The following is a 21,560-nucleotide window of genomic DNA, read 5'->3' as shown; positions in this document are numbered from 1 at the left end:
AAACAGTTTGTATTTCAACATGGGAAAAGTTACATAAATTAGTTGGAAAGCATAATTATATATTACATATAATGTATACATACATATCCATATATGCAGAATGATTGCTGCTACTAATATTAATAATAGTTGAGTGTTTACATTGTACCAGGCACTGTTATACACAATTTCCACAAATTAGTTCATTTTGTCTTCACAAAATCCTAAAAGGTAGGTGGAATTATTATTAATATTTTATAGATGGGGCTAGTGCTGTGGCATGGTAGGTTAAGCATCTGCTTGCAGCGCCAACATCCCATATGGTGTTCCACTTCCACTCCAGCTCCCTGCTGATGGCCTGGGAAAGCTGTAGAAGATAACTCAAGTTCTTGGGCCTCTACACCCGCATAGCAGACCTAGAAGAAGCTCCTGGCTCCTGGCTTCAGATCAGCCATGTGGCCATTTGGGGAGTGAACCAGCAGATGGAAGAACTCTCCCTCTCTCTGTCTATAACTCTACCTCTCAAGTGAATAAATAAATATTTAAAAAATATTTTATAGACAAGGGAGATTGAGGAATGGGATGATGAACTAACTTGTTAAAGATCATATACCCCATACTCTATAGAATACTATACAGCAGAAAAAAATGAAATCTGGTCATTTGCAACAAAATGGAAGAATCTGGAAAACAATATGCTGAGTGAAATAAGCCAGTCTCAAAGGGACAAATATCACATATTCTCCCTGATCAGTGACAAATAACTGAGCACCTAAAAGGAAACCTGTTGAAGTGAAATGGACACTATGAGAAACAATGACTTGATCAGCCCTTTTCCTGACTGTCAAGGAACAACTTATTACTTTATTCCTTTTAGTATTTTTTTATTCTACTTAATACCATTGGCTGAACTCTTTTAATTACACACAATTATTCTTAGGTGTTTAAATTTAACTGAAAAGTGATCCCTGTTAAATATAAGAGTGGGAATAAGAGAGGGAGGAGATGTACAATTCAGCACATGCTCAATCAGACTTGACCCTAATGGTAGAGTTAGAAATGTGCCAGAGGATTCCAATTCAATCCCATCAAGGTGGCATGTACCAATGCCATCTCACTACTCAAAGTGATCAGTTTCAGTTCATAATTGATCATAATGATAGGATTAAGAGTCAAAGGGATAAATAAACAAGACTAGTGTCTCTAATACTAACTGATAGAATTGAAAAGGAGAGAATGATCCAACATGGGAAGTGAGATACACAGCAGCCTCATAGAATGGCAGATGTCCTAAACAGCACTCTGGCCTCAGAATCAGCCCTTAAGGCATTTGGATATGACTGAAGAGCCCATGAGAGTATTTTAGGCATGGAAAGCCAAGACACTCCGGAAAAAAAAAATCCTAAATGAAGGATCTCTTCTAGTGAGATCCCAGTGGAAAGAATGGGCCATCAAAGAAGGAGACACCTTTCTCTGAAGGGAGGAAAGAACTTCCACTTTGACTATGATCTTGTCTAAATAAGATAGGAGTTGGCAAACTCAAGAGGCTTCCATAGCCTTGGCTGCTCATGACAAGAGCCTGGAGTGATTACTGATGTCATAAATAAGAGTGTCAATTGTTAAATCAACAACAGGAGTCACTGTGCACCCACTCCCCATGTAGGATCTCTGTCCTTAATGTGTTGTACTATGTGAATTAATGGTATAACTCATATTCAAACAGTACTTTGTGTTTCTGTGTGGGTGCAAACTGTCGAAATCTTTACTTAGTATATACTAAATTGATCTTCTGTATATAAAGATAATTGAAAATGAATCTTGATATGAATGGGATGGGAGAGGGAGTGGGAGATGGGATGGTTGCGGGTGGGAGGGAGGTTATGGCGGGGAAAAGATGCTATAATCCAAAAGTTTACTTTGGAAATTTATATTTATTAAATAAAAATTTAAAAAAAGAAAAATTAAACTACAAAAAAAAACACACAAAAAATCCAAAACAAAACAAAACAAAAAAGAACATATACCTTGGAACAGAGTGAATCAATTCAAACATAGAGAGTCTGAGACCAGGGATTGTGTTCCTATATGTGTACTCTACAGTGTGACATATGCTGTCTGGTACAGTATTTTGTGCTTTTGCTTTCTTTCTGCTCTTTTGTTCATTGATATTGAGTTAATTGTGATCCATGGTCCCTACTGCTTCTATTCTCATTTGATTTACCTGTTTCTGAGTTGCTCAAGACTTCAGCTCACTCTGCTGCCACCTTTTTTTTTTTTACTAGAGGGAACACTTTTGATCCATTGGATCTAGCTCTTTCACATAGCAGAATGACTTGTGTCCCAGGGCTTCAGCAGTTTCACTCATGTACTGCCCCCCAGAGAAGGAGAAAGCAAAGATTGTATTTAACTTCATGAACGAATCAAGTCTAATAGATTTTTTTGGTTGAGTTGTTGGAATTTTTTTTATTTTTAATATGTTGTCTTCTGCAAACAGTAAAAACTGGGTTTCCTTCTTTCCAATTTGGATGCCTTTTATTTCTTTCTCATATCTAATTTCTCTGTATAGGATCCCTGGAATAAAAGTAGTGAAAAGGGACATCCTTGTATTATTCTAGATCTTAGAAAGGAAAGCTTTGTTTATGGCATCAGTAATCCCCCTAGGCTCTTGTCATGAGCTGCCAAGGCTATGGAAGCCCCCTGAGTTCACTGACTCTGATAATTTTTAGACAAGGCCATGGTCAAAGTGGAAGTTCTCTCCTCCCTTCAGAGAAAGGTACCTCCTTCTTTGATGACCCGTTCTTTCCACTGGGATCTCACTTGCGGAGATCTTTCATTTAGGGTTGTTTTTTTTTTTTTCCCCAGAGTGTCTTGGCTTTCCATGCCTAAAATACTCTCATGGGCTCTTCAGCCATATCCAAATGCCTTAAGGGCTGATTCTGAGGCCAGAGTGCTGTTTAGGACATCTGCCATTCTATGGGTCTGCTGTGTATCTCACTTCCCATGTTGGATCATTCTCTCCCTTTTTTATTCTATCAGCTAGTATTTGCAGACACTATTCTTGTTTATGTGATCCCTTTGGTTCTTAGTCCTATCATTATGATCAATTGTGAACAGAAATTGATCACTGGGACTAGTGAGATGGCATTGGTACATGCCCCCTTGATGGGATTGAATTGGAATCCCCTGGTATGTTTCTAACTCTACCGTTTGAGGTAAGTCAGCTTGAGCATGTCCCGAATTGCACATCTCTTCCCTCTCTTATTCCCACTCTTATATTTAACAGCGATCACTTTTCAGTTAAGTTTCAGCACTTAAGAAGAATTGTGTATTGATTACAGTATTCAACCAAAAGTATTAAGTAGAACAAACAAAAAAAAATACTAAGAGGGATAACATATCAAGTTGCTCATCAACAGTCAGGGTGAGGGCTGATCAAGTCACCATTTCTCATAGTGTTCCTTTCACTTTAACAGGTTTCCTTTTTGGTGCTCAGTTAGTTGTCACCTATCAAGGAGAACAAGTGGTATTTGTCCCTTTGGGATTGGCTTATTTCACTCAGCATAATGTTTTCCAAATTCCTAACAGGGATCACTTTTCAGTTAAAATATAAACACCTAAGAATAATTGTGTGTTAATTACAGAGTTCAACCAACGGTACTAGAACAAAAAAAAATACTAAAATGGATAAAGTATTACATTGTACATTAACTGTCAGGATAAGAGCTGATCAAGTCACTGTTTCTCATAGTGTCCATTTCACTTCACAAGTTTCCCCTTTGGTGCTCAGTTAGTTCTCGCCGATCAGGGAGTCTCCATTTATTTCTGATTTAATCTTTGTTATTTGTTCCTTTCATTTAACTTTGAGTTTGTTTGTTTTGTTTTTCTAATTCCTTGAGGTGTAATAATAAGTTGTTTGAGATATTTATTGTTTATGATGTTGTTGATTGCTATAAACTTTCCTCTTACTACTGCATTTGCTATATCCCATAAGTTTTGGTATGTTGTGTTTACATTTAATTCATTTTAAGAATTTTTTTTTAAATTGCTTCTTTTCTTTTGTGATTCACTGATTATTTGAAAGACAATTGTTTAATTTGCATGTATATTTATAGTTTTGAATGCTTTTCTTGTTACTGATTAATAGTCCTGCTGCTTCATGGACAGAAAAGGTACTTGATATGACTTTTTTAAGATTTATTTATTTATTCAAATGTCAGAGTTACAGAGAGACAAGAGGCAGAGAAAGAGAGAGAGAGAGAGAGAGGTCTTCCATCCGCTGGTTCACATCCCAGTTGGCCACAATGGCTGGAGCTGCACCAATCCCAAGCCAGGAGCCAGGAGCTTCTTCTGGGTCTCCTACGTGGGTGCAGGGCTCAAGGACTTGGGCCATCTTCTACTGCTTGCCCAGGCCATAGCAGAGAGCTGGATCAGAAGTGGAGCAGCCAGGACTCAAACTGATGTCAATATGGGATGCCAGCACAGCACTGCCGGCAGTGGCTTTACCTGCTACAACACAGTGCTGACCCCCTTGATATGATTTTAACCTTTTTAAACTTGTGGAGAATTTTTTTGTGAACTACCATATGATCTATCCTGGAGAATGTTCCATGTGTTGTTGAGAAGAATATGTATACTGTAGCTGTTGGATAGAATGATCTTTAGATGTCTAATAAGTCCAGTTAGTTTAGTGTACAGTTTAACTCTTAACATTTCTTTGTTGATTTTCTACCTGGACTATCTGTTCATTTCTGAAAGTAGAGTGTTAAAGTCTTCTACTATTATTGTATTGGTATCAATTTCTCTCAATAAGTCTATTGAGTTCTCTGATATTTGGTATGTGCATATTTATTATTATCTCCTCTTGCTAGCTTGAACATTTTATCATTATATAATTACCTTCTCTATCTCTTTTTCTGCTTTTGATTTAAAGTATACTTTATCTCATATAAATATGGCTACTCTTCATTTTCTTTGGGTTCCATTTGCAAGATATCTGCTTTCAACCTTCACTTTCAAGTCTCTTTGTATCCGTAGAGGTGAAGTGAGTTTCTTGTAAGCAACATATAGTTGAATAATGTCTTTTTTAAATCCACTTAGTCACTTTGTATCTTTTATTTGGAAGTTTTAGTTCAATTATGTTTGAGATAATTATTGATAGTTAAGGTCTTACTGCTGACATTTTGATACTGTTTTTTAGTTTTATTGCAGTTTCTTTTCCTTTCTTTCCCCATGTCTTCCATTCTTGCTTTGTGGTTAAGTGTATTTACACCAGTACAGTGTTCTTATTCCTTGCTTATTATTTTTGGTGATTCTATTATATGTTTTTGTTTTGTAGTGACTATCAACCTTATAAAACACAATTTTTGGTTATAAAGAGATTTTTGTAATGATAGCAACTTAACATTGATTATAAATATAAGACATTTTTAAAGAAAGGGATAAAAGTACTCTACACTTACAATCCAGCCCTTCCCACATTTTGAATTTTTGATGTCTTATTTTGTTTTCTTATACTGTCTCTCTCTTAATATTTTAATGTAGGTATTGCTTTTTTTAAAAAATATTTTATTTATTTGAAAGACAGAGTTACAGATAGAAGTAGAGGCAGAGAGAGAGAGAGGTCTTCCATCTGCTTGTCCACTCCCCAGATGGCTGCAACGGCCAGAGCTGAACTGATTCCAAGGCCTGGAACCAGGAGATTCTTCCAGGTCTCCACTGTGGGTGCACGCACCCAAGTACCTGGGCCATCTTCCACTGCTTTCCCAGGCCATATTAGAGAGCTAGATTGGAAATGGAACAGGCAATACTCAAGTGGGTGTCCATATAGGATGCCTGTTCTGGTGTTTTATTTTGCTTATCTAAAGGCCAGGTCATAGTTTCCTGAAAGTTCTCCATGATTGCTGGCATACACTATCATCTGTGCAGCCTAATAACCTGGATTTTTCCCTGTGTGTCTTCTTCCAGAAGTAATGAGCAGTTTTCTTCTCTTCTGTAAGCCTGCAGACATGTCTGCTATTTCAATACTATATGCGGCTGTAAGTCCAAGTTCTCTATGAGTTCTTGGTTGGTGCTTTGTCACTATTTTAGCAGTAGAGAACTCCTTAAGTCCATGTTTTTTCCCAAATCCAAAGTTGGTGTGCCGTTCTAAATAACTGTCTTAAAAGTATAGTCTGTCAATGCAGGTCCCTGTAGACCCAGATACCTCATCTATAGTCATTGTCCTGGCACCACAGGATTCTCTCTGGCTTTGAGCCTTGCCTTGAAGGAACCAGCCCCAGGACTCTCATGCAATTATTGATATCTACTGCCTTGTTCTTCCCTCAACCAAGTGAGTAGTCTGTTTTATGTTGCCTGGTGTTTAGAGAGGAATGACGTGAGCAGTCCTATAGCATCAAAGCCCACAATACTAGACCATATCTTGAGCCTCTCGTCCACTAAGTCTATCACAGTAGGGTTAGACCAAGGTCCATGTTGCTCTGGATTGCTTGGTACTTAATTGGACTTGTGGCCCAACCATACACGACCACAATCAGCCATAGATGATTCTGTCTTGGATATAAGTGATCAACTAGGGCCACAAGTTTCCACCTGGCACTGGGACAGGTCCAGAGATTCTATCTGTAGATGCTGGCCTGAGGGCAGGAAACATTAACATCTTCCAGCATTAGATTTTACCAGTTTACTGTTGGGTTCCAATATAGCCCTGTTCTAATTTTCCTTATTTACTCCACAGCAGCTGGAGTCTTGCTCCTCACTGTCTGTTGAAGTTTGAGGGAGGGATGATGGAGGCAGTTGCAACCCACACTACTACTAAGCTGGGTCATACCTGAGTCACACGGCCACAGAGATCTGCACAGTCTCAAGGCTGTTTACCAGGCTCATATGTGACTGGTGGTGATGAGGCCAATATGAATCCATCTCACTACTATGTAAAAGATCTCCACCTGATGCTGGGTTGTGTCTAGAGGTCCTAGTTGTGAGTACTTGCCTGATTATATGGGTCATTGGTCTCTATTGGGTGCCATGTCTCACCACCGTGGAACTGGCACTGAGCTCCAAGACAAACTCCTGTGCTCATTTTCTTGCCTTAATTCTTAGCAGCTGGGATCTTTCTCTTTGCTCTCTACCCCCGGTTGGTGGAGAGGTGGTGGAGGCAATTCCTTGGCCAAATGGCTACAGAGCGGCCAGAGGCTCCATCCGTAGGAACTATTCTGGGGGCAGTGGCCATGGTGCCCAGTTCAGCACTTGTTTTACTGTGGTGATCCTAGTACTGGGTTTCAAGTCTAAGCTCTGGACTTAATTCTCTTTCTTCCTCCCAAGTGGGAGGTGTTTTTCTCCATGCTACACTGCTTGCACTGGAGAAGCAGTGATATGGGGAACTCTCTTTTTCCTTCTTTTCTCAGTTCATCTTTTCTTATTATAATAAAGCCAAACACTGTGGTCTTTCACCTCGCTTCATTAGCTCTTGTGAAGGTGGTATGGTGAATAAACTGCTATCCAAATTGGTGTCTGTGTGAGAAAACAATCATTGAAGTTTCTTACTCAATTGCTATCTTTCTGTGCTTCCTAGAAGCTTCTTAAAATGAACAAATTAAATATCATCTAGGAACATGTCTGATAAATTTAATTTAGGTGACATAAAACATCTGACTTTCATAGTGAGAAAATCATAGGACTTATTAACACTACTCAGATTTGTTGACCACATTTGTAAAGGAAAGAAATGGTCAACTTCACTTATACATTAATTAAGATAAGGTGGAGATATTTTTCCATTGTATTTTACTATACCTGGATGCTATCATGGACCTCCTTATACAATCCTCATGTACTAAAGGCTCATATATCTATCATCTTTTTGGGAGAGGATAGAATTTGGCCTTTATATGGTAGCTTGTTAGAAGAGATATAACTTCATGAGCATATATAGTCAGATTTTGATAGAATATTCTTTGAATCTTATAATATTGATTAGAAAGGACACTAAGTATTTTAAAGTTTTCACTGTAAGTTCAATTCTGCTACTAATCATCTGAGTTACTTTGGTAATGAAATTTACTTATCAAGTTTCAGATCTCACCCAGCAAATAAAAAAAAAAGTTAGACCAGCTGATCTCTGAGGAACTATTCTGATTTCACATTCTATTATTCAAAGAATCTTTCTTTTGCTTGGTTACATGTCATCCATATTTATTCCTTTATGATATTAAACAAGAACAGGAAAATGTCATATCATTTGCCAAATTATTTCCCCAGGATATCCTTCACTTCAGAATTTACCTTTCCATTTCCTCCAGGAATAAGAATATTACCTAAAACAAATGTTCCTTTACTGGAATGAAGATATTTGTCAGCTACTGTAGACTTAGCACAAACTTAAAAGAAAAGCAGACTTGGATATAAAATAAGCTATTTCATTGGAGAGCTGATTTTTACATCTCCTTCACTGGTTGTGTTTTTATTATTTGAGTTCTAAGATATTTTTATCATAATTTGACTTCTCTTTTGAAGATACAAATGATTATAATAATAAAAAATAGAAATTAATGAAAATTAGCTTACTGCTTTCTCATTAAAAATTAAGAAATTTTTTAGATACTGAGAGAGAGAACTGCCATCTGCTGATTTACTCTGCAAGTGCCCACAGTGACAAGCGCTAGGCCATGCTGAAGATGGACCTGGGAATTCAATCCAGGTGTCCCATGTGAGTGGCAGGAACCCAACTCTTAGAGCCATCACCTTCTGCCTCCTAGCATGTATGTGAGCAGGAAGCTGGAATCAGAGTTATAGCTGGGACTCGAACTTGGGTACTCTGATTTGTGATACAGGCATCCCATTGGCATCTTAACTGCTAAGCCAATAATCTGACCCTACCTCTAATTTTAATCAAGGAGGAAAAACTGTTCTGAGTGATGTGCAATCAATGGATGGTCCAAGTTGAGGCATTTAAAACCAGAGAGTGATTAGAAGATTTAACCACGTTGTTATCTAAATATTAGTTGGTATCCTGGATGTGGGGGCTCTTTTTTTTTAATAATTTTTATTTTTTTGAGAGGTGGAGTTATAGACCGAAGGAGGGAGAGACAGACAGGAATCCTCTATCCGCTGGTTTACTCCTCAAATGGCTGCAATGGCCAGAGCTGAGCCAATCTGAAGCAAGGAACCAGGAGCTTCTTCCAGGCCATAAGCAGAGAGCTGGGTCAGAAGAGGAGCAGCTGGGACACAAACTCTTGCCCATAGGGGATGCCCGCGCAGCAGGCAGATGTATAGCCTACTAAGCTACAGCGCTGGTCTCTGGGCGGGCTTGGGGAGTGTCTCTTATCTCACTATGACTCTTCTGAAGATGAAATTTAACTTGAAAGTATGAATGCAACTATGAAGCACTTACCCCAGTGGCTGGCGCCCACAGGGGCTGAGAGAGGGGAAAGAAACAAGAAATGTCATATGATTTTTGCTGCTGCTTTCTTCAGGACTAAAGGCATTTCGGCTTCTCTGATTTCCTACTGAATGTGCTGTTATAGTCCTAGTAAGAATATATGCATATATCTATACATATCTATATATATATATATACACATATGTACATATATATACACATGTATGTACACACACACACAAAGATATATATATATATATATATATATATACACAGACCAGAGGAAGAGTTTCATAGTAATTGGTTGTTACTATTATTGTCTTTCTCACAATGAATGAACCATACAAAACCATACAAGTCAGGTTTCTCTAAGAGGCCTCCAGTTTTTCGTGATGTCCTGATGTTTTAGTTCTTGTTTTTTTTTTTATTTTATTTTGTGATACAGAAAAATAATAATAAATAAAGCCTAAGTTTCTGCCTCACCAGAACGTGTTGCAGTTAATAGTCAGGAACTCTGAATCAGTTTCTCGGACTTCAAACCCCTGTTCTACTGTGCTCCAGTTGTGTGGACTTGGGTAACTGGAGTTGCTTATGCTTTAGATTCTTCTTTGTCAAATAGGTTCATAATTACCCTTACCTCCTTCAGTTGTTGGCAAATTAAATGAGGCATGTCTGAAATGTTTGGAGCAGTGCTTAGTACATAGGAAGCACTCAGACACACTTGGTAATTGTTATTTATTCTCTTTATTTGTATTAAGATTTTAACCTCTCCTACAGATTAATTGAATTTTAGGCTTACATCATGTGAAATTCTGGAAAAGCTTCTGAATTAAGCAGGGAAGTATTCAGCTCATCCTCAGTCGCCCATAAGACAGTGGCTATTCATTAGAGTTTAGCCATCTGGTAGGCAGTTGGCAGATGCTTGGAGTCTCTATATACTGTTATACTGAACAACTGGTCCAGAAGTAATACACTAAAAAGATTATGAAGGGAGCCAGGAAATGAGAACGTTGCATTGCACTGAGCAAATTGTACTGGTTAATGTGGATGTGGATTTGGGTTTAGACTTTGGACAATGAAAGAAAAAAATAAATGTTGCCAACAAGAGTAGGCAGGTTTGGAGGGAGCAAAATCCAGAATCTAACTTGGCTGAAGAGTTTTGAATCTTTAAAGTGGACAGTAAAACTCTCTGAAACATCCACTGACAGGTTTTTGAAAGGAAGCAATTCAAATCTGATGGCAAGGAAAATAAGGTGAAAGTAAGGAAAGGATTCTGTATGGTGTTAAGAATAATGGGCTTTCTAGTCTGACAGAAGTAGGCTTGATTTCTGTCTTTCTTATTTAAGAGCTGTGTGACCTTGGACAGTTTCTTCATATCTCTGAGTTTCATTTTCCTCACTTGTAAAACAACAGTAATTCCTCTCTCACACAGAGCTAATGAAGGGATTAAATCACATAACTGGGGAAAGTGCTTACCCATGTCTGACACCTAATAAGCTGTTAATAAATAGGAGGTGTTACTGTTATTATTGTCATTAATTAAGCACCATCTGCCAAAATTTTTGTATTATCAGAATATCTTCCCTGAATTGCCATTTTCCACTGCCTCATTTGCTCTGATTTAGCCTTTGAATCCTCCTACCCACTCTAAAGAACTTTTGACACCTGCCCTTTAGATTTCTAACTAATGACTTTGACATCATACAAAACTCATTGATTGCCTCTTGGGCTGACTTTGACATTGAATATCTGCATCATTCCCATTTGCTTGTTCAAGGTTTTAATTTCATTATGTCTCATCCATGTCAGTGAACAAGAAACCAAAGAAATCAAATGTGACCTAAGAAATCATATAAGACTGGGAGACAGTGTCAGGAAGGCAGAGGAGAAAATCTACAAGCACAGGGAGGCATAAAATGAGGTCATAAGTGGTAATGTCATATGAATTCTTATCTAAATTGAATAAAAACATTTGTTCTCAGTGTTCTATTCTGTGAACTAGGTTGTCAGACATGGGTTTTTAATATAGAGACAGAATCCAGGATTATTTCATATTTAAGGATTTCCTGAGTCATTCCCCCTACTACTTTTCCAAGTTGATTAAAAAACTTGGCAAAAAAGGGACAAGTTAGGATGCAGAGTTTTTCATAGGATGATAATTTTAAGAACCACATTTTTTAGGCTGATTTGCCTTTTATCCTTCCTGTCTGCCACTCTTCTACATTCAGCACTTTTGAAACAGAGTTTGTGTGAATTATATCATGTTTTCAGGTTCAATCACACTAGATCTAATTGTCTTCATTTAGTTGTAGGGTACAGGAAGTCCAGGGAGTGTATAAGAGTGCTAAAAGACCAATAATGAATACTTTCATAATCAGAAAAACAACGTATGGGTAAGAGTCACTGAGCCAAATATGTCACCTTACTATGAAAAGATAGGATTTCTACAACCAAGTCCATCCATCATCATTGTTAGAGAACAACAAACTTTGTTCAATGTCAACAACTATCACTTTAGGATTTTGGAACTATGGTGGCACAAACTCAAATACATGAAGCTCATAAATATTAAACCAGGTGGACTAGATATAAAAGTATAGTTTTCTTTACATTAAAATAGTCATTCTCTGTCTGACAGTAGTACTTCTGCTATAATGACTTGGGATTTATGCAGTTTTTACACTGTGTTCCTTTCTGGTGTATTTCTCTTGTAGCCTTTCTGGGAATTATAGAAATTATGAAATTTTTGTTCCTTATGGTGCTCATGGATAAATGAAATGATAACTAAACAAATACAACTACTTTACATTAAAATGCATCATCTCTTTGCTTCTAGCAGAGAGTTGTTTTTGTTAGGATATACAAATCCTAAGATATATCATAAAAGATATACAGATCCTGAGAAATATCATAATAATGAAACAATATCAGCTAAGAGAATTTCTACAAAATAAACGAAGGTGGTCACCAGCTCGTTGTCATTCAGGCATGTTCTTACATCCATCTCCTGTGGATAAGTTGGGCTGAGACATCTATGTACCCATGCGTATTGGATGGCTGACAGACCCACTTAGAGTTTCAGTTTCTTCATCTATAAAATGAGGCTATCAGTAGTGTTCTATCAGAGGGTAGTTTTGAAGAGCAAATGAGATAACCCACGTCGAGCTATGGATATTCAGTTAATAATTACCAATACTACTAGCTATTATTACTAGTTATTAATCATATTGTAGTTGAGTGATGTATACTTGCATGGTGATTGGTTTTGGTGAGGGATGCAATGTGAAGCCTTGAAGCAATGTGGAATTATGCAGTTCAGCTGGTAGATTGAGTTATTATTCACCAGTGGACTAGTGAGAGAAGCTGCAAAATAAATAAAATTTTAGAAGGAAATGCTGTATTGTTTGGTTATTTATGAGTGATCTATATAGTCTGTTCCACTATAAAAATCACAGAAATTTATTTATAAAAACTGCAGTTTTTTTTCTCCTTGCAGCACAATTTTAAATTTCTGAGCTTGATTTAGTAGTAATGGCTAAGTTTGTAACATTCCCATTCTAATAGTTTTAATCTGGAGCGAGTCTTTCCCTCAAGATGATATTTAGCTTGAAAAGGAAATTTGGACATAAATGATCACATTCACAATATCACTGTGTTTTGGTTCATGCAATCCAATAGCATACTAATAAGCAGATTGTTGAACACCTGTTTTACCATAGAAGCAGATTAGGTTCTAAGAAAATAAAAATCCTATCTTTGCCCTCAAAGAATTTCAGTCTTTTGTTTAGACAGAGGTACAAATAAAGTTCTTCATGTAACAGGAGATATATTATGATCAAGTCTTATACGAGATATTAACAGGAAGTAGGAACACTCTTGACTAATACATATTATGCTATAGAATACAAAATTATAGAATTTAGACCCAGTAGTATTTTAGAAAATATCTATCCAACTATATAACAAATATCTTTTTTATTTTATTTTATTTTATTTTTTGACAGAGTGGACAGTGAGAGAGAGAGAGAGACAGAGAGAAAGGTCTTCCTTTGCCGTTGGTTCACCCTCCCATGGCCACCGCGGCCGGCGCGCAGCGGCCAGCGCACTGCGCTGATCCGAAGGCAGGAGCCAGGTGCTTCCTCCTGGTCTCCCATGGGGTGCAGGACCCAAGCACTTGGGCCACCCTCCACTGCACTCCTGGGCCATAGCAGAGAGCTGGCCTGGAAGAAGGGCAACCAGGACAGAATCTGGCGCCCCGACTGGGTCTAGAACCCGGCTAAATCCTCAGAAATTCCATAGAAAACTCTGTAAGTGTGGAGACACTGTATCTCTTTGCCTTCCGAATTTCTCCATAATTAAGGGCTTATTGTCTTCAAGGGAAGGACTACATTGTTAGAACTAGGGGCATGATGAGCTCTCAGGAATCAGAGTGATGAAAATTCATCAGAAACATCATGGGAACAAGATCTGATAGGCAACCAGTCTCCTTTAAAATGACCTACCCTTTGAGTAGTCAATAAAACAATCTGCAATTCCCTTCCTTTCTGTGAATTGTTGGTTTATCATGTTAGTAATTTATTTATGGTCTTTGGATCACATTTATGGTCTATCTGCCAGACTTTAGATTTATGCCCCTTTCTGTAATGGCTCTTGAGAGTTTCCTGGGGGAATCATCACCATTATTGAACATCTGAGGGCTTATTCCATGCTCATCTCTAATCTTCACATACTGCATCCATGTCAATATTATCACCAGTTTATAAGGCAAAGAAGTAAATTGACTTCCTCAAAATCTCCCAACAAGTTAATGGCAGAGCTAATATTTGAATCCAGGTACACAGGACTCTAAAATGTATGCCCCTTGGTATTACTTCTACATAAGTAAGTATTGATGCTGCTCTATCTGCCCCAGGCTGCTGTGTCTGATGCCTAATCACGCACTGTCGTTGATGACTCGGTATATCCCTGAGAGTGTGCCAGGTTCTCTGATGCAGAAATGTACCGTATGCTCCTAGAACTGCAAAGGAAGTTGAACATATAAAGATCCCTGAATAAATATGAAGAGAATTTAGATGAAATCATAATTCTTCTTTCTTTTCATCTTAATTTATAATAATATGACTATGTCAACATGATATTTGGAAACAAAGCAATTTGCTTTTTACAAGCTTCATTGTGCAGAGGCTAGCCTTTTCCTGAGGTCCTCCTGGTCAAGTAGTGGACAAGGCCATTTCTGTGTCATTTTCATTTGCCAAATGTGAAAGGCAGCCCCAGGAAGGGCATCTCCTGCTTCAGCCTCTGCTTTTACAGCCACATTTATTTGTTGTCAACATTGATTACTGCATACACATAAAGGACAGGACATATGATTAGCACAGAGTGCTGGAGGTACTAATGCAAGATTGTTGGGCTTTTGTCCACTTAGTTTATGTCTAGCCTGAGCATGTGAACTGCCTGCCTCTGTCGGAAGTGATGATTTCATTGCAAGTACAGCATTGTGTGTGATGCATGGTGTGTGTCATGCATCAAGCTAATAAATAAATAAATACAAATAGTAGTTGAATTTCTGCATTAATGATAAGCAATCCTTGTAAAGACAAAGAAAGAACATTCAGCAAGGACAACCAATATCTGGAAGGTAATATTCTAGTTTGATTTGTATCACCAGAGGATTACCTGGTGGCAATGTAAAAGAGTGAGAAAGTGTCCCTGGCAAGTCTACTCCATGGAGAAAGTAAGTATGGAGGAGAGCAGATGTTTTCTGAGTAAGATTCTTGTCCTACCTCTCCTCTCCTCTCCTCTCCTCTCCTCTCCTCTCCTCTCCTCTCCTCTCCTCTCCTCTCCTCTCCTCTCCTCTCCTCTCCTCTCCTCTCCTCTCTTCTTAAGGGAAAGGGTTTATTGGGGGAAACCTGACAGACTGGAGAGAAGGGGCAAAAAAGGAAAAGAGGGAGAAGAGAAGGAGAGTGTAAGAGAGAAATCAAGAGAGAGAGTGAGAGCAAGAGAGAGAATGAGCCACATGTTCAGGAACAGGTCTGTGGGGAGCAACTCGGACTAGACTAAGTTACTGGAATTAAGACTTATTCTATGCATCTGCTCTCCCACAATATGGCGCTGGGAGAGGAGGAAACAGCTTCTATACAGCTGCCTCCAGTTCAACCAATAAACAGCAGGACCTGCTCCTAATTGGAGGAGAGCAGCGTACTCAGCATGTGGGCAGCCGAGTTGGGATTGGCGGAAGAGGACTATAAAGGAGGAGAGAGACAACATGCACCGGGAACATCTATCTGAAGGAACACCTGTGCAGCCCCCGAGAGAGCCGGCCGGCGGTGTGCCGCTCCCCTGCGGAAGTGGGGAAAGTGGCCAGGGGGAACCGCCCTTCCACGGAGGTGGAGGGACGACAGCCAACCCGGGAAGAACCAGCAGCAAACCCGGGGAGGGCCGAGCAGACGAAAAAACAGCGCAGGGTCCTGTGTCGTTCCTCCACGAAGACGGGGAGTGACATAATGGTGCCGTGACTCGGATATGAAGCCTAGGCAGGGTTTAGTGTCATTCCTCCACGAAGACGGGGTGCGACACAGGTCCTGTTAAACTTTTGCTGGAGGGTGGGCAGGGAAATAGGAACAACGAATCCCATTAGGATGGGGGTCGAGTTGACACCAGTGGTTGGGCCATGGGGTCACCTGACTTCTAGCCATGGAGCAGAGGCTAGAGCCTAGGATGGTGCCATAGATAAGATTGTGCCATTTTACTAACATTCCCCCTTTTTGTTTTTATAAAGTAAGAGTTGTATGGGATTACATTAGCCCCAAAAGTTCAAGAGGGGTAGGGGGACGATGATCTGTCCTTAGAGCTACTTCCTACTGACATGGGGTGTACAAGTTACTCTCTGCTTGTCCCACCTTTTCAATGTAATGTTGCACCTGCCTGAAATCATCTTTGCCTGGGAGACAGTAAAGTGTGACTATAAAATAGTTTTTGGAGACATGCAGACCTGGGTTTGCCCAGCTCTGTCATTTTCTAGCTACATAGCATTGGGCAAATAGCACCTCATCACTAAAATTAGGGTAATAGCCTCATTCCACTCTAAGAGTTATATTGTTTTGCTATTGTTGATGCCTGGACAACCCATTCCAATGGGAATCAGGGGTAGAATTTAGCCTGTAGGGCTCCAGGACTCCAGTTCTTTCCCATCTTCCTATATTCCTTTTGCAAGAGGGAATGGAGAATAAAATAAATGAGTTTTGCAAGTTAGCAATCTTCCCAGGTATTTGTAAATAAAGACCAACATCCTCGTTTGCCTCCATAGTGAATTGAGTTGAGCTGTGATTGGTAGTTTATAGGATGTGGCTTCCTTCACCGAATAAGCACTATTTTCTCAAAATTGTTGAGGCTTCCCATCTGTTTTTACTAATATTAACAGGACAGCTTTCATGTATTTCATAGGTACAGTTCTAAGAAGATAACCATACTTCCCCCCCCCCACTTCCTCTCTCAATCCCCCTCCTTACTTCCTTTTTTTCCCCCTTTTAATTTTTGAAGCTGCCCATCTTACAGGATGTTCCAAAGCTGCTTCTTCCTCTTTGGTCAGTCAATCATGTTTGAATCCCTTCTTTATCCCTGAAGGGTGCTGGCCAATATTCTTTGAAACATCCACCCTATACACCACAGGTGCCTCCAAATTCTAAACTATTTGGGGCTTCTGTTTCTTCATATCTTCTGGTAAATTGGTTTTTCTTAAATTCTTTCAAAGAATATTTTTGTCCCTGACCGACTCCTACTCTTGAGAATCTCAGCACATGGATAGACATCAGAGAACTTAGATAGAGTTGTGTATCTGTATGTGCAATTTTTTAGGAAAAGCAACTTACTGGTTATCAGATTCTTCAGTTGGTATTTGCCTTCCAAAACACTGAGTGTCATTCGTCATAGTAGTTGGTGTCTGGGGTTCCACAGAAACCATGTGGGAGCAGGTCTTTGAGGGCTAAGGTTCTTGATTCTCTTCTAATGTGGGCTAGGAAAAAGCACATCTTTATAAAACCTTAGTTCTCTCACTTGTCTTTTCTTATCCATTTCTCTTTTTAGTCCCTTAAAGAAAATTTTCTTCTTTTTTAAAGGTTCATTTATTTATTTGAAAGTCAGAGTTACACAGAGAGAGAAGGAGAGGCGTGTGTGTGTGTGTGTGTGTGTGTGTCTTCGATCCACTGATTCACTCCCCAATTGGCCACAACAGCCAGAGCTGTGCCGATCCAAAGCCAGGAGCCAGGAGCTTTTCTGGGTCTCCCATGTGGGTGCAGGGGCCCAAAGACTTGGGCCATCGTCTATTGCTTTCCCAGCCCATGGCAGAGAGCTAAATTGGAAATGGAGCAGTCGGGACTCGAACCAGCGCGGGATGCAGCGGCTTTACCCGCTATGCCACAGGGTCGGCCCCAAAGCAAATTTTCATTGCTATAATGAAACTCTCCCATGGGACTGTGGCAGTGTCTAGCTGGCTCTTTCACCCTCCTCAATTCTTCCTACCATTATCCCTCTCTTCCTCAAATGTTACTTAAAAATCACCTCCTTTGCAATCCTCTGGTGAAAATCCCATGTTTTGCATCGTGTCCCCGGAAACTAGCATAGGACCTACCACAGTAGGTTATAACAAATATTCGTAGATTGCCTAAAACCATCTTCCTCTATACTAGAATATCTGGATCTGTTGTACCTGTATTCTCTATCTTAATTTCATAGACTTTCCAAGAGAGAAGGGTCTGCTTTATCTTATCTTTGCCCTGGAGGATTAAGATATAACTTTTTAATCTTGGCATCTTTTTTGGAAGATAGAGAGGAATTATGTTTGTAGAGTTCTTAGCTTGGTGCCTGGCATATAGTGAAGATGGGTAAATGATGGCTAATATCAACAGTAGTATTCCATCATGCGTATCTCATTGAAGGTTAATATTTTTAAATCTGTGCTGTTTAGTAGGAGTGCCATTCCTGACTTTGCTGTATAGCAAGTGGGCAGGTAATGGCTCCTGGCTCAGACAGCAGAATGCACAGACATGCACATTGAAATGAAGCATATCATTGTCAGATGATGGGACCCTCAGGCTGTCTGCTGTCCGGTGTGAGCGATGGGGAGGAAGCAACAGCTGCTTCCGATGCTTCCGGTAATTATGATGGAAGATGATTCAATTCCATGTAGGATCCAGGACCCGAAGGGAACAATCTGGGCTAAGTCAGCATGTGCTTAATGAAATCGTTTAGCTTGGGCTGCGGCCTTACCTACCACAAGCTGTGATCTACAGTGCTCTCACAAAGCAGCCCTGGGAGATGCTGCTGCCGGGGAAAGGGAACTGCTTGGTAAAATTCACTCCTTGCATTCGGCCTTGCAAATTTGTACTATGACCCAAGTGGCTCATAGGCTGCGTTGGAAAATAACTCGCTCTCAGTGGTAAGAGCAGGAGTTTCTGTCTTGAAATGAAGGAGCCTCACTTCTCAAAGGTGCCTTCCCCAAATCAGCAAGTACTTTCTGCTATAGCTGCCTCCTTAATGATTTCCTGTTGGTCTATATTGCTTCTGGCAGCCACCGACGGAAAATGAATCAGGTAGATTCTCAGATGGGTTTCAATTAGATGCTCAATTTATTATATGCTGTGGTGTGGTTGTCAAGGCTGGGTATCTCATACGGTATCTAAGCAACTGGTCTCCAGTCTCAGAGAATGTTTATATATATCCTACTATATGACCTCCTGCCCATCCCCCCAAGGAGGAAATGGGTGTTGGCACGAGATCCCTGGGCACCAAATGAGGGTGCAGATAATTGTTATTAACCTCTCCCTATGTTTTACCAGTGGGAGAATTCTGGAATGCTGAAAGTTCGTAGGAATGTGATACAGAGGCATGTAGAATTTAGTGAGAGCACACATGTCAAATGAGAGAGGAGTGAATCATCCCACCTCGGTCAGTCCTATTTCAAGAACTGCTTCTTAGAGTGCGTGTCTATTTCAACACATTTTGTATGTCCACTGGCTTTGCCATTCTGACCTATGCTCTGTAGCATTGTCATGCAGTTCTTATCAATATGGAACATTCACTTAGATACTTAATGAAGATTAAGTACTGTGACCAATGTTAATTAATAGCTTAAATTTGTACCTGGATTTTTTTTTTAAATTACTATATCATTTGTGTTGGCTGGAGTAAGGATGATAGGGGTAGGAATCATTGATTTCCCTGTTAATTTAATGAAATTGACAGCTTAAAAGTAAAGAATTTAGGGATGGCATTGTGGTGCAGTGGGTTAAGCCCGCAATGCTGCCATTCCTTATGAACACCAATTTGAGTCCTGTCTGCTTCACCTACAATCCAGCTCCCTGCTAACATGCCTGGGAAAAGCAGCAGAAGATGGCCCAAGTCCCTGAGCCCCTGTACTCATGTGAGAGGCCAGAAGAAGCTCCTTGCTCTTAGCTTCAGCTTGACACGACTCCAGCCATTGCATTCATTTGGGGAGTGAATCAGTGGATGGAAGTTCTCTTATATATATATATACACTATATTTTTGTATATATTATGTATATACATATACATATAAACAATTTAAAAATAAACAAAGTAGACTCTTTTCTTGTTCAAAGTAAGTTGCCTGTCAGACTGAATTTACTTAAATCGTATGGTTGTTCTGGCATCATGTAGACAGACACCGTAATCTTATGTGTCAAGCTAATGAACATGGAAATGATTCAAAGAAACAGCTGTTTCCAATGAAGTAAACACTAGAGTGCCATGTAAATAGCAACTTCTACACAATGTCAGGTGATTTTTGTTTCCTTGTGCTCAGCAGCAGTGAGGAGTGGGCTAACAGGAAATCATCATTACCTGGGATTTGCTGAGACTATTGTGAGTATACTTAATGAGTATACACAGTATGTAGGTTATCAAAATTGACTGGAAATGTGTAAAGCAGCATCTTTGCCTCTGGTGGGAGAAAAAAGGATGAGAACTGAGTTGGCCTAGGCTTGCCATTACTTTCTGTGGGATTTAGGGCAACAGCACGAATGTAGGTTGAAAGGACAGAGGTATTTAGAAGTTACCAGTTATGTTCATGAATGCTTACATAAAATATGATCCATCCTCCTCCCTTGACAAATATAATTCCATATTATCCTGGAAGGCCACATTCAAATTTAATCTTGTTGAATTTATCATAATTCTTTGCTGAAACATGAAGGTATATTAACCACCCTTTGAGCTCTGGCTCCCAGCCAATGGCCAGCCATCTTTCACTTTTTCCACTTCTAATTCTTTTCCACACAAGGACAGGCACTGAAGCATACATATCCAAGCTCCATTTACCACCTCACACCCACGCCACTGGCCCTTTGGATATCTGCATTATTGGGGTGGCTGATCCTTGGGAGGGTGGATCTAGGGCTCAAGGTCATTTAGGGAGAAATTTGTGAAATCCTGGATAACAAAAACATCATCTAGAAGAAAGGTCACTGGCTCTTGGTGCTCAGGTCTCCGGCACACAGAGTGGAGCATGGCTGGGACAAGGTCTTGTTTGCGTTTGTGTGGCACTGATTTTGTCTCAGTCATAAAGTTCCTTAATGGGTGAATCTTATTCAGCTTTTCTTTTCTTTTTTGCAGTGAGGCAGCCCATATTTTGCAGGTTGATTAGTTTTTAGCTAACTGGAACTTTCTCCTAGCATCCTTTGGTTTTAACTTTAAATTGACTACAAAACATGGCAGTCTTCATACTCACATAAAACTGCAGGGCGTTGGTTTAAAGGCAGAGGTTTATACTGACTCTTTCCCATTTACAGGCTGTTTGGTTAACCCCTCAGATCTGTATAATGGGAATACTAACCCTTAATTCGAAAGGACAAAGTGAGGACCAAATGAAAAAAGATTGTAACACAATGCCTACTGAGTAATATTAATAGTGACTAATAGTGGTACCAACTGTTACTATTATTATTTTATTATTCTTAGTGACCAAGAATGAGGACTACGGAGAAAGACTGCCTAAACTGAAGCCAGGCTTTTTGTGTGATCTGTGGCAAATCTGTGTGGCTACAGGTGCCTTACTTTATAAATTGGAGTTGACAATTGACCGTCATAAGGCTGTTGTTAAGATTAAATAAGGAGGGCCGGCACGATGGCTCACTTGGCTAATCCTCTGCCTGTGGCGCCGGCACCCCTGGGTTCTAATCCCGGTCGAGGC

The 21,560-nt window shown here is 39.7% G+C and overlaps 1 long non-coding RNA gene across 1 annotated transcript; it reads right to left on the bottom strand.

Annotated features, from left to right (window-relative positions):
* Positions 1-12,609: 12,609 nt before the first annotated feature.
* Positions 12,610-19,007, bottom strand: LOC127492442 (uncharacterized). Its single transcript, XR_007921920.2, has 3 exons — positions 18,620-19,007; positions 17,224-17,366; positions 12,610-12,718 (listed from the first exon to the last, which is right to left on the bottom strand). It is a non-coding gene; the product is annotated as an uncharacterized lncRNA (long non-coding RNA).
* Between the last annotated feature and the right edge of the window lie 2,553 nt (positions 19,008-21,560).

The sequence above is a fragment of the Oryctolagus cuniculus genome, chromosome 1 (genome assembly GCF_964237555.1).
Source record: "Oryctolagus cuniculus chromosome 1, mOryCun1.1, whole genome shotgun sequence".
NCBI classification, from domain to species: Eukaryota; Metazoa; Chordata; class Mammalia; order Lagomorpha; family Leporidae; genus Oryctolagus; species Oryctolagus cuniculus.
This window is presented reverse-complemented; position numbering and strand designations above follow the sequence as displayed.